The sequence below is a fragment of the Nothoprocta perdicaria genome, unplaced genomic scaffold (genome assembly GCF_003342845.1).
Source record: "Nothoprocta perdicaria isolate Ctin4 unplaced genomic scaffold, notPer1 scaffold_53, whole genome shotgun sequence".
Lineage (NCBI taxonomy): Eukaryota > Metazoa > Chordata > Aves > Tinamiformes > Tinamidae > Nothoprocta > Nothoprocta perdicaria.
The window spans coordinates 1,410,145-1,426,093 of record NW_020455788.1 but is presented as its reverse complement, the minus strand read 5'-3'; the positions used below and the strand labels follow the sequence as shown (position 1 = coordinate 1,426,093).

At 42.5% G+C, this 15,949-nt stretch overlaps 1 protein-coding gene and 1 long non-coding RNA gene across 4 annotated transcripts in view; both read right to left on the bottom strand.

The window, feature by feature from the left end:
* The window catches only part of NRXN3 (neurexin 3), an 826,423-nt gene that overhangs the window by 209,258 nt on the left and 601,216 nt on the right, over positions 1 to 15,949 (bottom strand). The window lies entirely within an intron of this gene.
* LOC112955000 lies at positions 5,455 to 6,104 on the bottom strand. Its single transcript, XR_003250814.1, has 2 exons — positions 5,955 to 6,104; positions 5,455 to 5,740 (listed from the first exon to the last, which is right to left on the bottom strand). It is a non-coding gene; the product is annotated as an uncharacterized LOC112955000 (long non-coding RNA).

Here is a 15,949-nt window from a genome sequence, read left to right as displayed (position 1 = left end):
CAGGTCCCTCTGGATGGCAGCACAGCCCTCCGGAGTGTCGGCCACTCCACCCAGCTTGGTGTCATCTGCAAACTTGCTCAGGGTGCATTCCGTGCCCTCGTCYRGGTCATTGATRAAYAGGTTGAACAGCACCGGGCCCAGCACTGACCCCTGGGGGACACCACTGGCCACAGGCCTCCAACTGGACTCGGCCCCATTTATCACCACCCTCTGAGCTCTGCCATCCAGCAGGTTATTGCTTTATACCAGGAACCTGTCACTATCAAGTGATGGGCAAGCTTCTCCAATCATATACTAAATTTAAAAATACTATCTAAAGGGCTTGCCATTCTTCGCTGTGGAACACCTAATTCTCTATCACAGTCCCTCTGCACGCACTCCTGTATATCTTCTCCCGCAACAGATTTAGCTGCCTGTGCACCAAGGCCTAGCTCTGACACCCAACAGTTCCATAACCTTCCCCCTCAAACAGCTCAGGGAGAGCTAGCATAAAGCCTACAAAAAGGCAAAAGTAAAAATTCCAGAGAGAAGCAGGGCTATTGAGAAGGAAAACACCAACGCAGAAAGCATAAGAACTCTAAAGAAAGTAGGTAAGAAAAAGAGAGACTTCTCACCACCACAAAACCCAAGGAGGGGAGCTAGTCAGGCAGGTTGCTCCAACTGGAAAGCTGTCATGAACACATACCAGAACAAATGTGCTAAGCATCCCTCCGCTAGCTGCTGTCCCCACACCCCTTGCTCGAGGAGCAGGTTCAACTATTTCTAGGACTCGCAGCACTAATGTGCAAACAGGTATCCAGAAGAGAGGCTCCTCAGGTGCCTGAGGAGTCACCGAAGAGCAGACATATCAAAGGGCTCATCACCTTCAGAACCCTCTTTACGGCTGCTCCCATCTCCATGTCCCTGCACATCCTGACGTGCATGAAGCCCATGTTTCACTCAATTGCTGCCCATCACCTTACGCTCACACGGTGAACGCGCCGAGGCAGGAACGGCTTCCGTGCCGCTTGTGAGGTGGACGAGGCTTGCGAGGTGGAAACGAGGCTCCTCGTTTCATTATTAGGGTGCCAATGCATTAAGAGTGCTTTTGAGAAGCACAGATAAAATTATCCAGGTGGCTCAGATGAGTCAGCGCCATCTCATCACAAACTCTGCAATAAAGATAAAGCTAGGGCACCTTCACTGAAACATAAAAAGTGGCTATAGATGAAACACATACAAGTTTCTATTAACAGAATGTCTTGCCAAGTGTGAAAAAACTGAAGTTGCACAGACTGTGCCAAAATGCCCCCAATCCAAGGTTTATTCAGTTTGTACTCATTTTAAACGATGTTTTAATTTGATCGTATGCTTTTATCTTCTCCCAAACATGATCTCACCTTCCCTAACGATCTTCCATTTCCTCTACTGACCTCTCCACCTTTTAAAACTCATTCCCAGCATAAAAACTGTTTCGTATATTTTCCTACAACAATCCCCTCAACACTCATTTCTACAGGCTGCTTCTAGTGTTCACTGCCCTTCATAGACCTTTTCTATTCCTGCCATTTCTTTGTGATCAAATCCCTGTCACTCAGCCCTGTTGTAAAGCCACTTTCGCCACTAGATTTTAGAAAAGGAAGAGCATGTGGGTGCCCTCCCTGACCCACAGATTCTAGCAACTAAGGGCAAGGTAGAGAACAGCAGGAGGCTGAAACACACTGGAACATGCGCCCATAGAGCAAAGCCCACCAAGGTACTGGGCTGCAGACCGCTGCCTTGGGCAGGGAGAATTGGAACAAAACACCCTTGCAGTATCAGATACTTGAACCAACACGAGCCAATTATTAACAACATTTCTATAAACATAGACCAGCAAATTGTGAGGTCTGAATGGGGGGGAATGTGACAACCCTGATCATCTGAAAATGCTGGTGACTGCGAGGAATGAGCAATTCTCTTTCAACGTAGCAACAAAGTGTTGCTACGCCTCCAAAACCCGAGCCTCTCAGAAACAAGCAAACCGGGATTCTTGAGACCCACAACCTTCGGAATTTCCAACCCAACAGACTGTCAAGTAGTAATAATCGTCCCATACATCTGGGGCCCTTCCAGGCAGTTTAAAATGGCATAAGAGGAGGGAAGGTAGAGGGCAAACAGGGCAATGCCTCTCAGGAGATTAGGTAGATGGGTGCCCTTTAAAAGGCTAGGCAGGTTTCCCCTCAAAATACCACTTATTTTTGAGAAATCTTTGAAAGAAACTAAGATCCTTATTTGGAATGTTTTGCTCTCAGTAAATTAACATTTCCAATTAGAAAATTCTTGACCCGTATCCAGTGCTCATTAATCAGTATATATTACTGACCACAGAGGACTAATACATCTGTGCACGTACAGACGCACATTTCCTTCCCTGGAGCACTTTGATGTCCAAAACAGCGGGCTATGATGTTCCAGGGATGTACGTGTGGCACTGCCTCAGGCATCCTGCACCTGCTAAAAGGGCTGGAGAACTGCCAAGTAGCTTGCTTTTGGGGAAGAAAAAAAAAAAAAAAAAACACACATTTGCTTTAATATCTGCTAATTCCAGGAAGGAGGCCATGCTCTTCTTGTTTAGCATTTGCAAGGAACAAGGGGGAAGGAACAAGGCAGTCATCTGAGGGTGCTTAATAGAAAAATAAATCCCTAGTATGCTCCCTATTACAGGGAAAAGGGGGGAAAGGATACAAAACAAGCCAAGTGCAACAAGCAGAAACCCTGAGCACACTTCTCCACAGCTTCTTTAAGCATTCCTGTGAAAACACCCCGGGAAGTTTCCAAAATAAGAGTCAAACATAGAAGCCTTCCCGATAGCATTTACCCTTTCTTCCAACTGTTCTGTGCCATCTAGTTCGAGAAAGAGAATCCTATCCCTCCCATACATGTGTCGATGATTCTAATTGAATTATGGACTGGAGATCTGCCAGACATCAACAACTGGATATATTAAGGGTATTTGCATTTGGCAACTAAAGATACAGAGCAATATGTTTCAGGGTTTTAGAATAATATGTACACACCTAATTAAAAGTATTTAATTGCTCTGCTGTGATTGCTTTCATACAGCATCAACCTTAGAATTCATAACATCAGGTAAAATGCATTTTGTAGGTCTTCTCTGTTCTCTATTTCATCCCATCTCTGTTCATATAAATAATACAATAAGCATTGGCAAAAAAAAATAAGTTTTCCTCCAAATACGGTCTCACATCTACCAGTCTCAAACTTATTTAGCTTACTAGTGTAAGCTAAATTTGTTTCATGTGTAAGTTTGTTTAGTTTTAGTGTTTAAATTTGTTTAGCGTGTAAGTAAAGTGCAGATTTAGCTTACTGGTATAAGCTAAAAGGCAGCATTTTTTATAACCTCATATTAAAGCAAAAGAGTGAATCAGCAAAAGAAAACGCAGCTTTCTCCCCATACTAAAGAGTGAAAGAACAGCCTTCTCTCTGGAGGTTTCAAGTAATGAATTCCTATTTTAATTGAAGCTGCAGCCAATGTGTGAGCTCCAAATGGGCCTCTCTCTCTCTCTCTAGGTGATGCTGTGCAGGAAAGAGCTTTTAAATCAGTCACTGAACATAATGAACCTCAATTTCCCTTCGACAAGGGCAAAATTACAAACATGCACTTCACTTCCAGACAATTAATTAATTTGTTTACACAATTTCTTTGCTTTGTTTTACTTTCATGATTTTTTTTTCCTTTTCCTCCACTTCAGGCTTTTAAACTCTCCAAGGTGTAGAATTAGCTTTTGACAACTCATCCTCTCTCAGGCACAGAGGAGGGGAACTACAACAGGTTGTTTACAGAAGGGCAAAGTAGTCTAGGCAATTAACTACAGGCTTGCTGCTCGCACCCCATGACCATGTTAAAGCACTTATGTGCCCATTTTGAAGATGACAGGCTTAGCATTTGATCATCATTAGCATGGTAGATGCAGTGGTTCCCTCTTGGAAAGTGTTACCCCACTTACCCTCAAAAGACTTGCTTCTCCAACTGCTCATTTCTGAGAACACAACCCAACTTTTGGATGTTCAGAGAAATCACCCCCAAGAACAAAGTTCTCTCATCAGCAGAAAAGCAAATGGCACCTAAGAGCCAACCAGGGCTGCCTGCAAATATGCACAGCTTCATCTCCCAAAATTGTGCTCCCACACCTGCAGGATAAGAAAGCCAACAAGAAAAGCACCTAAGAGGAGTGGCAATAGTTAAATAGGGAAAAAAAGCACAGTGGACTCCATGGTGCTAGAAGAACAGATGGATTTGCGATAGCAAATATATACATTATTTTCTTTTATTGGGAGAACATTTATTCTAGATAACGCTGCCGACTAAATCCTTCCAGCAACATCAATACAGTCTACGTTACCATAGTGGTGCATGTTTAATTTCATTTCTGCTGCTACAAATATAGGCCAATAAATTTGACAACACATCTGTTATTTACTTGCACTCAACACTGAAGCATATTCATGACATTTACTTTGCCAGTTTAAAATTTAACAGCTTTCCTTTTATTTATATCTACTTAGTGTTAGCAAAAAGTACTCTGGTGACTTTCTACAGACTAGCTGCAAGTACAGCACAAGCAGCAACAATAAAACATTCCCCTGGCTATGTACCACTGCTGCATACATTTCTGACTACGTTGTGCTACCAAGTTGACTTCAGAGCAGCCTAAAATCATCACATGCACTTGGCTTAAGAGAGCCAGTGCCTTCATAGAGCCTAAGCACAGCAGCAACCGGTTGCTGCACAGAGCCAGCAACTCTCTCTGTGAGGTCCACAGAGCTGCTGACTTAGAGTGGGACCCTTCCTACTCCCACTCACCCACCATGTGAACCATGGCTTAAGAAGTGGTGACCGTAAATAAGGGAAACGCCCCACAAAAAGCCCAGGGATGTGTTCATGAGTAGCCGGGCTGCTTTACTGAGTGCAAGGACAGAGGAGGGCCGGGGGTGCAGGTCCCTTGGGAAGACAAGCTCGGCACAGGGGAGGAGAGCACAGGGCACTGCTGCACTGCCTTACCCACAGCTAAGCTGTCTGTCCCTCGGGTTGCCAGTCCTCCCTCCCCAGCGCTACAAATACTGGGCTACATTGGTCAAGGCCCTATAAGGGCTTGAATAGCTAGACAAATTAGCACAGACTAAGGAGGTAAAAATTCATATAGCAGTGCACGAACATGTGAAATCACAGCAGGAAGGTAACCTCCTCTCCAACCTTCACATCTGTATTCCCTGCATTTCAACTGCACTACAACTGACCCTGCAACAGTGACAATAAGTTCACTGACATCTGAAAAACCTATGCAGCCGTCCCCTGTGGAATGGCCTGGTTTTTTTTTTTCTGCTGTTAGTTCTAGCTGTTAATTGCACATAACCAAACATTTAAATAAAAGATGACAAAGGCATTCAGAACATCTGAATAGCTGTGCTAAACGTAAAATCCAAGATCCTAGCCTGCAGTCAGGCTTTACATTTCTTTCAGGTCCAAGTATGATCTGTGCAGCAAAAACAAGCCTACAGATCGAAAATCATATTAAAATAATCTGGGGTTTTTTTTGAAATAAGATGTATATAGAATCATCTACTCTGAAATATTTCCTAACAGGAGGTCTAGTACACATACAACATGAGGTCTTTTAGAATCTGTTTTGCAGCTTTGCAGATATAACAGCTTTGCAGAGGGAACAAATGAATAGTTCAGAGGGAATCCGGTATGCACCTGTGGAGTAGAAGTTGATACACGAGGTAAAATGCAAACAACCATTGGGAAATAAATAAAATGTACCAAAAAAAAAAAAAAAAAAAGAGAGAGAAAATAAACAAAAAAACAGCCACATTAAAACCAACCAACCTACAACAACAAAAACACAACCACCCCCAACACCTCCACACCCAAACTCCTCCCATTCTTCTTGTCCTTACTGATCAGGTACCTGTCTGCTGATCTGGGAAAATCCCATGAGCTCAGACTTAGACACACAGCGCATTTCCTGGAGCAGTTCTGCTGTTCAGGGCTCACTTCCACAAAGGTCTGAGCGAACACAGTTGCCCTCACTCTGCCTTACAGTGCGGTGGTTATTCTGGTAACTCTGTAAAATCATGTCCTTTACAGTCTAAAGCACAACTGCATCATTTTGCTTGTGCTCTTTTACTAGAATACAAAAGTTAGACACCCCTTTACGACAGAACTCTAACAGGCTGCCTTGCAGGTTAAGCACGTGTTATCTAGGAGTGCAAACTACAAACTCTGTTGTCGTATCCAGTGATCTCTGTGGATTCCCCCATCTAAAATTATGCACATGAGAAGTACCCTAAAATTGCTGAATACTTAAGAAACAAGTTATCTTGGCATATGGAGAAAGCTGCCTTAGTTAGATTTGTACTATATGGGTCTCAACCATTGGTCTACTCATCGGTAGAGCTCAAAGGCCATGGCCACTATACTGCTGATGATCAAATTGCCAAGGACAGAGCCCAAGCACGACAGCAGAGCCTTCATCTCAAACAAGGTACTGCAGCAAACGAGGAGCACTGTTCTCAACTCTTCCTACCAGCTCCAGAGGGAAGGCATTTCAGGACAAGTAGGACTTGTCACCCCTGTGAGCTACAACTCTAAATTAAGATCAAGTCTTCTAACAATATGCTTAGAGAGGAGGTACAAATATCACTTACTTTGGTTTCCATTCACAGTATACCTCTACAGTCAATCTTGTCCTTCTTTACCCACACCATTCTACAGCAATGTGAGTACATGGCCTTACTTGATTTTGATTTAGGTACAAACCAGTACCTTTACAAAAGTAGAGATAAAAGAAAAGTGAAAAGTTATTAAAAACTTGTCCCTTAAACATCACTTTTGATAAAACCCTTCCCTGCTGTCAGAACAAAACCTTGTAAAGTAGTTACTTTGTTCCCTGCCCTGGAAAGCACCGATTTTGAACAGTAAAGGGAACAAAACTCCTGTGCCTCCCTTCTTCCCCCTGCTTCAGCAGTTTCTCTTCCACTGTTTGTTGCTTCCTTCCTCCTCTTTCACTGCTAAAATGAAATTCCAACAGCCCATTTTTCAGTACGTTTCTATGAATGGCAAACACTGCAAAGATGCCTCTGGGTTTCAGCACTAGCACACAGGGTGGTGGGAGGGGAGGTGACCAGCGCCCGCACGGGCAACGCGGGAGAGAGAAGAACCAGCTCCTCAGCCAACTGCCCAGCAGCACTTCTCACAAGGAGTTAAGGGAAGCTTGGAAGAAACACAAGAATCCAAAAAGCTGTTTAAGGCTCTGTCACACACAAAGGGACGTCAGTTAAGTAATCTATCATTTTTAATTTGCCTTTCAAACTCAAAACCATTTTTCAAATGAAATTGGATTCTGTCATGATGGCAGCAGTCATTGCACGTACTGGAGGGCATAAGCAATCTGGCATCAGACACCACTGCTTATTCAGCCCATTCTGCCTGCCTTTCCATTAGTTCAGCTGTAGCCTTCCCTAGCCATCCTCTGCCACTCAGGCAGGACGGATTTATGAGGTTTTCTCAAGTCCAGTTTGCTGCTTACATAGAGCCTAGTTTGCTGCTTACATAAGTTCTCTAGTCCAAAACTTTCCCGAAAAATACTCCTAGCCCATTAAGTTTTCCTGCAGCTATATCCATTTCATTTAGTTGCATTCATGCTGCTTTGAAGCAGATTTTTCAAAATGTAAACAGCTTTGATTTAATCACAGTGCCACTCAATCCTTTTCAGAGGGCCATTTCTGCAGGGAAACATTATCCAAATCTAAGGTATTTGTAGACATACCTGTAAGTTCAGGGTTCATTTCCTGTAATACCCTTGATAAGATCCCAAGATTCAGAGATAAGACTTTAAAAAAAAAAAAAGTACAAAGCAGCACTGGAAAGGCACGAACTATGATACCATGGCACATTTCCTATACACTATAGAAATTATCTTCAGCACAGAAGTCTGTTAAGATCAGTATCTCCTCAACACATATGCTGCTTTTAGCTTCTTTCAGTTCACTGCAAGTTGCATCCCTCCTCAGGCTCTCAAGACTGAGCAGACCAGAAAGACGTATGCTGCTGGAAGCAGGAACAACCAGCACTCTCTTGAGCCTCATTTAATGCTGCTGGCAGACACAGCATTGGCAGATTTTATTCTCATTTACACTGGTGTAAGCCCAGGTTAACACTCTCTGATTTCACTGGAATTGCTACAGATTTACGCTGGGCGATACTCGAGGTCTGCACCTCTTAGTGTGTGAGAGGCAAGGTACTCTTAGATGCTTAAGAGCTTGCAAAACTCGTTACGAAGATTACTGAGTGACGGTATCAACCTTTTATGACAGATATATTTGTTACAAAGCCTCTTTGAAAGGTGCATAAGGTCATGGAAATTTTCCTTCACATAAATGAAACAAAGCTGCCCATTTTGAACATTTTCTGCAGTAGTAGCATCTAACCATTGCTGCTCCTGAACAGAGAGCAGTCTGATACCACCAAATGTGTGCACAGAATTCAGGATCCCATTCAGCTGATTCAGTTTGATTTCCAAAGGACCACGTTACCAGTGGAGCAATTTAACAGCAGTAAGTTACATGCCCCTTAGAGTTTCTGTGAGGGGAATGAGCTATTTTACAGGTATCTCTCATGCACAGTGCAGGAAGTAACAGCCGGAACCAACTGACAAGAGCAAGACAGTACAATAAATATATAGAACCACCACATATCTGGGAAAACCCACACTAAATCAGGTTCTCCGGCAGGAGTTTCATCTGTAAAGATAACTTACATTGTCTGCCCATTATCAAGATTATCAATGAAATTCAGAAACTCTTTAGATATTGATACAGCTGGGGAACTTTGCAGAGAACAAAGTTTTGAACGTGCAACTGAGGCTACAGAATTCTGTTCAGAAGATGCTTCAGCAAAACACTGGAGCTGGTGGGGCTCTAAGACCAGAGTAGGTCTTGTAGCTTTAAAGTTAGGTTCACAGGGAGATTGTAACCAAAGTTTCAATCTTCCCAAATACGTGGATACAAGGTGGCAAAATTCCCATTTAAGGAAAAAATAATGAGATTGGGAGGAACAGAGAACTGACAGATTAAGGATGTAGGCTCCCTGTGCATCCTGGCAGTCGTATTCAGAGTTATTCTTACTCGGGTTGGGTGACACAGAATTCGTACACAAGCAGGTTTCTATGCCTCCACCTACAAACACATCAATATACACTCAACAAGATGCACGTTGGTGGAACGACTCAGAATACAAAGAGTTGCTTTCAGCAATGTATTTCCCTCAAGGAAAGATACTTCTAAGAACAAACCAGAATGAGTCGAGGCAGGCGGGTGTAAGAGCAAGAAATCTCCATCTTGCCGTTTCTACAATGAGAATGGGCATTCCCAGAACCACTGCTCACAGCTATTAAACCTATTTATTCTTCTCTCCCCATCCCATGCAGAGAAAAGGAGAAAAGCTGAGTCTTAGCTCTCGTTCAGTGCGAAAAAAAGCATTTCCATTCCAGATTCTTACAATGAGCTTTGAGCACAAAGAAAGCTATATCACTTAACACATCATGACAGGCAATTTACTTCTCAACTAATACAAGCATCACTTTATGGCAATTTAAAAATTACACCTTCCCTGAGACCACTTCTGGGCCCTGCATTTACACCTAGGCCTGACAAACTCTAGCGCGAGGGAAAAAAAACAAAGAAGCAACCAACACACACAAACAATAGTCTTATGTTGTTTTATGTATGTTTTATATTACATGATATATTGTATGACATAGACAAAAAGTATATATGTAATATAAATGTTTCTTTATAGGCATGTAAGTATGTACGTGCTCTGTATTTGCAAACAGAATTCAGGCTTACATGTCAGTAGTAAAGCTGGGGCTAATGCTGAATACACAAACACACCAAAAAGGGTGTGTTAGCCCATGCTACAGGCACACAGTGTATACATATTCATGAATAAACACACATTAATATGTGTACTGATTTAATGCAAATCTCAGAGGCCACTTCCATGACAGGTATGGAAATGAGCCACCAGCCTTGCTTCCGAGCTGCTCCTAATTGCTTTACAGAAGAGAAGATGCAAACAGCCCTAGAGGGAACAAGCGATTGTCAAGAATTGCTGAAGCCCTAAGGTTTCATTAGTTAGACATCAGTGTTATCAAAATGTCCATCCTTCCACAAGCCTGTTCGAGCTGAAACCTATGCACTATCAGGAACCGTTTCCCTTCTCTATCTACTTACCTGCAGTCAATATTTATTAAAACTTTTTTTTCCTTCTCTTTAAGTCCCGAACAACACCAGCTCTTGCCACATTGCTCTTTTTCAAGAATAAATGATCTCAGCTCCTGCCTTTGATCAGTGTATTGCCCTGCTGGCACAGCAGGATTGCTCCTGCTCATGACTTCATGTTGATTTTACTGACACTGTAAGGGAAACACTACACCATTACACCTTTAGCAATTTGATTTGATACAGCAGCGTGTTAACGCAGAAAAATTTGGTTTCACAGGATGCTTTTTAACCTCCACGTATCCCAAAACATTTCACAACACAGTAAGTTTACTGCTGGAAGTGTGATGACTGGACAAAGCAAAAAAAAAAAAAAAAATGCAGCCACCATCTATTTGAAAAAATGTTGCTCAGTTTCAGAGGTAAAATCTGTTTTGCTACAAGTTGCACCAACATCTGTTTTGATATTGGTTAAAGTACCTAGATTTTTCTGGCTATATTAAGTGAGACTCTATGCCACCTCTGGTTACCAAGTCACTGATACCACACTGCTGCATTAGCAATGGGAACTACAACCAGTCACCATAATCACACACCAGTTGGTGTGATCAGTTCTTTGTGTGACCTGTGAATAGATCCCAGGCAGCAGAAGAAAGAATTTCACGTAATAGACTTCGGCTTGTTTTATCAATACAGAAAGCTAGTAAATGCTGTGCTCCCCTTAGTTTATCAAATCAATTCACTTTCCTTTAAACACTGAGGTTGAAGACCAGTCTCAAAGGATGAGAATTTTGCATCTCATATGTTTGAGATAATACTTTGATCTGTGACTAGCTTTGCTATACATGGTTTATCATTGTGCATTAATGTATATTGTTGTTCAGTGTATATATAATGATTTCCTCTAGAGCCACAAATAATTAGAATTATCGATATCTGAAAGATTCACACCTTATATTGCCAAGAGCTGGCTACCATTTCTCTTTTCCTGAAGGGGTAAAAGCCCAGCACTTTCAAAGAACAAGGTTTTAATCCTATGCTTTCTGCAATTCTCAAGGCCAGCAGTGGCAATGCATAGCCTAGATACATCATACAGTGGCCATGAGCATACTCACACCTAGGACTCTCTAGTTTTCACCAGCACTTCCTTAACTTGGTGTCCATAGGTGAATAACTTCACTTTCACAATTCCCAAAGCACACTTTTCTACGGTTGCAAGAAAAAACAGATCACGACCTTGATTTTGCTTGACGCTACTCCATGTTTTGTTTCAGGAACTCACGTGCCTCTGTAAACAATGAGATAAGATGCAGAACAATAATAAAACATACCGATTGATGAAAATCATCGGAATTTAGGGATTCTCATTAGAGAAGTTTAACAAGCCAGTACTTTCTACAATCTTGAGAGCCACACATGGAACACCAATCTCTGCTAACGCTTCATCACCACCTATCATTCCGCCACCAAGATTATTTTCCTGATCTGTCACTGTGACACGACCAGATCACAGTCACCCTAACTCTGCACTGCTTCACTGACTTCCCCTCTCTGTCCAACACATTCAGCCCAGCCTGTCCACAGCTTTTTCTCTCTTCATCAGAAGCCCTCTCTGATCATCCCACAACCTGGCGTGGCAGCCTCCACTCAGATTTACATGTGGGCAGCCTGTTGCCATTATAGTTTTTCATATTTGGCAGATACTCCCAAATCACTATATACAAAAATAGACTACTGTTCTGCGTCAATTACCCTTTAAAATTCTTTGATTCATGAAACATGTAGATCATCCTCCTTAGTTGTGTCTTACGTATTTCTTCTCACTACCTGAGTTTCTCTATGCAAGTTTATCAGTTCTTTCCCATTTCACCAGTGTGCTAGTGTAACACCATTACTTGGGTAACACACACTTACTTTTATACATAAATCCAGTTAACTAACTAATACTTGACACTCAATTCCAAGTTAACACGCTCCTTTTTCCTCTTTTTCTGACCTCCTGAGCTTCTTCAGTCTTTGGCATCTTGGCATCTGTGTGGAGTTCACAGAGCTGGAACAGTACATGGCTGAGCCATTCCCACACAGGATGAGACACAGCCCTCCACATCTAAGTGCTGGGTAAAGTAACTGGTTTCAGCACACAAGAGCTAGGCAAGAAAGCTGTTAGAGCAAACATGCAAAGAAAGGGGCTGGACAACCATTTCTGAGCCACAGGGATATTCTTTCTGATTATGAGAAAGAGCAGCTCATAAGGGGAGACGCACACACACACAGAGCACAAGCTCCCCTCTCTACCTCTCCTACTTAAAACTGAAAATCCAGAAAACTTCACATTTCTGCAAGCTAAGCCTCCCCTCACTCGCCTCCTCTTTGGCAAAAGCGTGCGTGCAGCCAGTAATCCTACAAAATTGCAGGGGCTCCTTGGTTCCTCCGCAAGCTATGAGCTGTTCCTGCAGCTGTTAGCATAATGTCTCCCTTGGGCACGCTCAGAAGTGCAAACAGTTCACTAACTTCCTCACCACTCCTCCTCCACCTTTCTTTCTTTTTTTTTTTTTTTAAAAATCCAATTCCATTTAAGATGTACACTTCAAGACAGGCAGAAAGGACATTAAAGATCTCCTTTCATATTTGGATTTCCAGAACTCCCTTTAGTTAAAGCAGGCTCTCACTTACAGTTTCTTTTCTCTTCGATATTGAGTACACGGAGCAGTGCATTGCCCAAGATGTCATTATTTTTTATAATTACCTTAAGATTGGCTGAATTAGTCATAACAATGCTCTTTGCTTAACAGCTGGGAACTCAGTTAGGAACATCATATGAGCAGAAGAGGAGCTTGCAGGGAAGCAGTTTCTCTCTTGTTGCCTACTCCTCACCACTTGCCTAACTTAGAGCATAATTTCAGTATACAGGAAAGGATGATCCTTTCCTCACCAGGCTGCCCCACAGATGTCTAGGGCAGATCCTTTCCACGCTGGTAGAAGGACTGGTCAGCTCTGCTGACTGCCCCTGTTTCATAAGCATGATTTCTTCAGAAGCCTTTTGTAGTGTCATTTCTCAGGCATGCAGCAAGGTGCATTCAGAGAGAGGACTGTAATTTAGTGGGTAGGGTGCTACCAATTGGCACCAGGACTCCTGGACACCATACCTGGCTCTGGCAATAATTCTCAGGCCTGAGCTTTCTGTAAAGTTAGGCCACACAGGGAACCATCTACTGTGCCTACAAAACAGGTAAAATACCACCCTTTACCTGCTCTCTCATCACCCATCATCAAGGGCTCTTCTAAGAATTATTGCTTTTACTACATACCCCAGGCCCTGAATTCACCCAGTAAGAACTCACTTCACAGGGAAAAGCAGTAACTGCAACATCTAAAACTGCAGTTTCCTGGGGGACATTCCTACCCACTTCTTATCTATCGTTCCTCTCACAGGTTAGGATGCAACCCCGAGGCCAAACACCATCCCTTGTTGATTTTATAGAGGGACAAGCACAAGCCACAACTGCTGCACTCCACATTGCTGATAACATGCCATGAAGTCTAAGGTAAGCCACCTCGCTGCCTCATTTTGCCCATATTCATGAGCTAGAAATATCGCTGCTTTACTGTAGGGCTGTTCTTAAGAGTTAGCTAAATAAAGCTGTTCAATACCTCAAAGGTCCTAAACAGTGCCAAGACACCAGAGAGCCTCTTCCAACTGCACGGTGCCTTCAGCAAAAATAGACGGCGTCCTTGCGACGGCGTCCTTGCGTCTGAAGAAAGGAGGAGGAATAGCACCAGCTGTAGGTAAAAGGACCATCTTTTTAAAAAGACCAGGCAGCAGTTGTCAACTATGTATTTGTGTACAGACTACCAATAACCCTCTGGAGAAGAGGTAGAATCTCTTTTGTAGCATTAAACAAAACCTTACCAAGCAATTAACAGTAAATGGAACAAGTTTAGCCAATATGCTCACCTACACATAGCACTGAACGAAGAAAGGCCAACACAGGCTTATCATAAAGAGATCAGACATCCACCAGATGGACAGTACACATTTGAGCACAACTGCCACCATCATCAAGGGACGATGACGATGCCTTGATGGAGCACTGGGAAATTCCCTCTATTACAGGCAGCCCAGGTCCTTTGACAGGAAAGGGAGGCATTACACAACTTTGTACTAGGGAATATGACTTAACACATCACTGCAGCTTAGCAAAAATCTCAAATATCACTTGTCTTTTGGAAACAGTTAAAAGGAAAAACTACTTAAAACACAAAACCTGAATCAGGAAATAAAGTTGGTAAGTTATGCTACCAACATTAAATAGATAATTAAGAATCTCCTAGCATTTGTTCAGATTCTGACCCTCCTTCCATGGTAATTTTCCATGTAATTTGGTACTGTACATCAAGAGCTATTGCACTGTCCAAGAGGACAGCAACATCAATTACCAAGATTTCTTCTCTTCAGCTCTGTGCAGAACTGTGTAATGATGAAGTTTCTTCATCCTTTCCCCTCCTCTCCACCTCCCACATGGGAAAAAATGCAGATGATTTTTTTCCCCAGTTAACTTTCATGCTTTGTTTGAGATGAAAAGTTTCCTTCCCTGCTTCATTTCTCCCTAGGCCCTAATGTCTAAGGACTATGTTTCAAAAAGCTCCCTTAAAGTACTGAAAATCAGAAAATCCTTAACAAGAATTTCAAAGCTACAAGTTAAAATTAAAGAAGGGAAGCTAGAACAGTTTGCATCAAAGTAATCTCCTACTACTAAAAATACAATCTCACCTACAGCTACATGCCCTCTTCCCCAGATTGCACCCTACCTTCTCTTCTACATGCATTGATGCACACATGTAGACACATTCTCTCCTCAAGAGCCTCTGCCTACCTACACACCCTCAGCCAGGTTTTGGCTACTTATCCTGGTTCAAGTGATTAATTTGAAATTCATTTCAGGTGAATTATTTACTAGGAAACAGATGCATTCAAGCCTTTACTTCTACTCTGTAGAAGTACGGAGGTAAAAGAGCAGTTTAATTTGGTTCCCTGCAAATAAGCGTCCTTACCAATAAAAGAAACATCAAAATTACCATTTTAAAATCAAACTGCTTCCTAAGTTTGAACATCTAATGCAGCTTTTCCCACGTTAGAAAGAGAAAATGGAAACACATCAGAGTTGACAGGAGATCACCACAGAAATCCTACTTACCTATCCACACAAAAACTCAGGTAATCAATATCTGACTAAACACTAAGCTCTTCATACAGATCTGAATATATTCTTTCCCATAGATAACTTGCCATTGTATTCAAGCTTTTGAATGAAAGGTTGTGTTATCTGGTAATAGCTATAGCTGTCTTTCACTCAGCCAGCGCTGTTGCCTGTAGTCTTGCAAGGCTTGGGGAGGGTAGGAGGCAGGAGGAAAGCTTGACAGGACCTCATATTATCCATACCCACTCTAAGCATCTTCAAAAAGCCTCTGGTTCTTTGGTGCAATGTGTGTGACAGCCCAAGCCAACACAGACTCAAGCGAAACACTACAGACTGAGCAGTCCCTCCATGCCTTCTATTTAGGGCAATAACAGACCATTTATAGTTGCACAATTATTAAAACAAAGACGTGGAGGGGGGATTGGGCCCTTAATAGCCCCCAGTGCAAAGTGATCCACATTTTGACAAAGGGTATCTGTAAG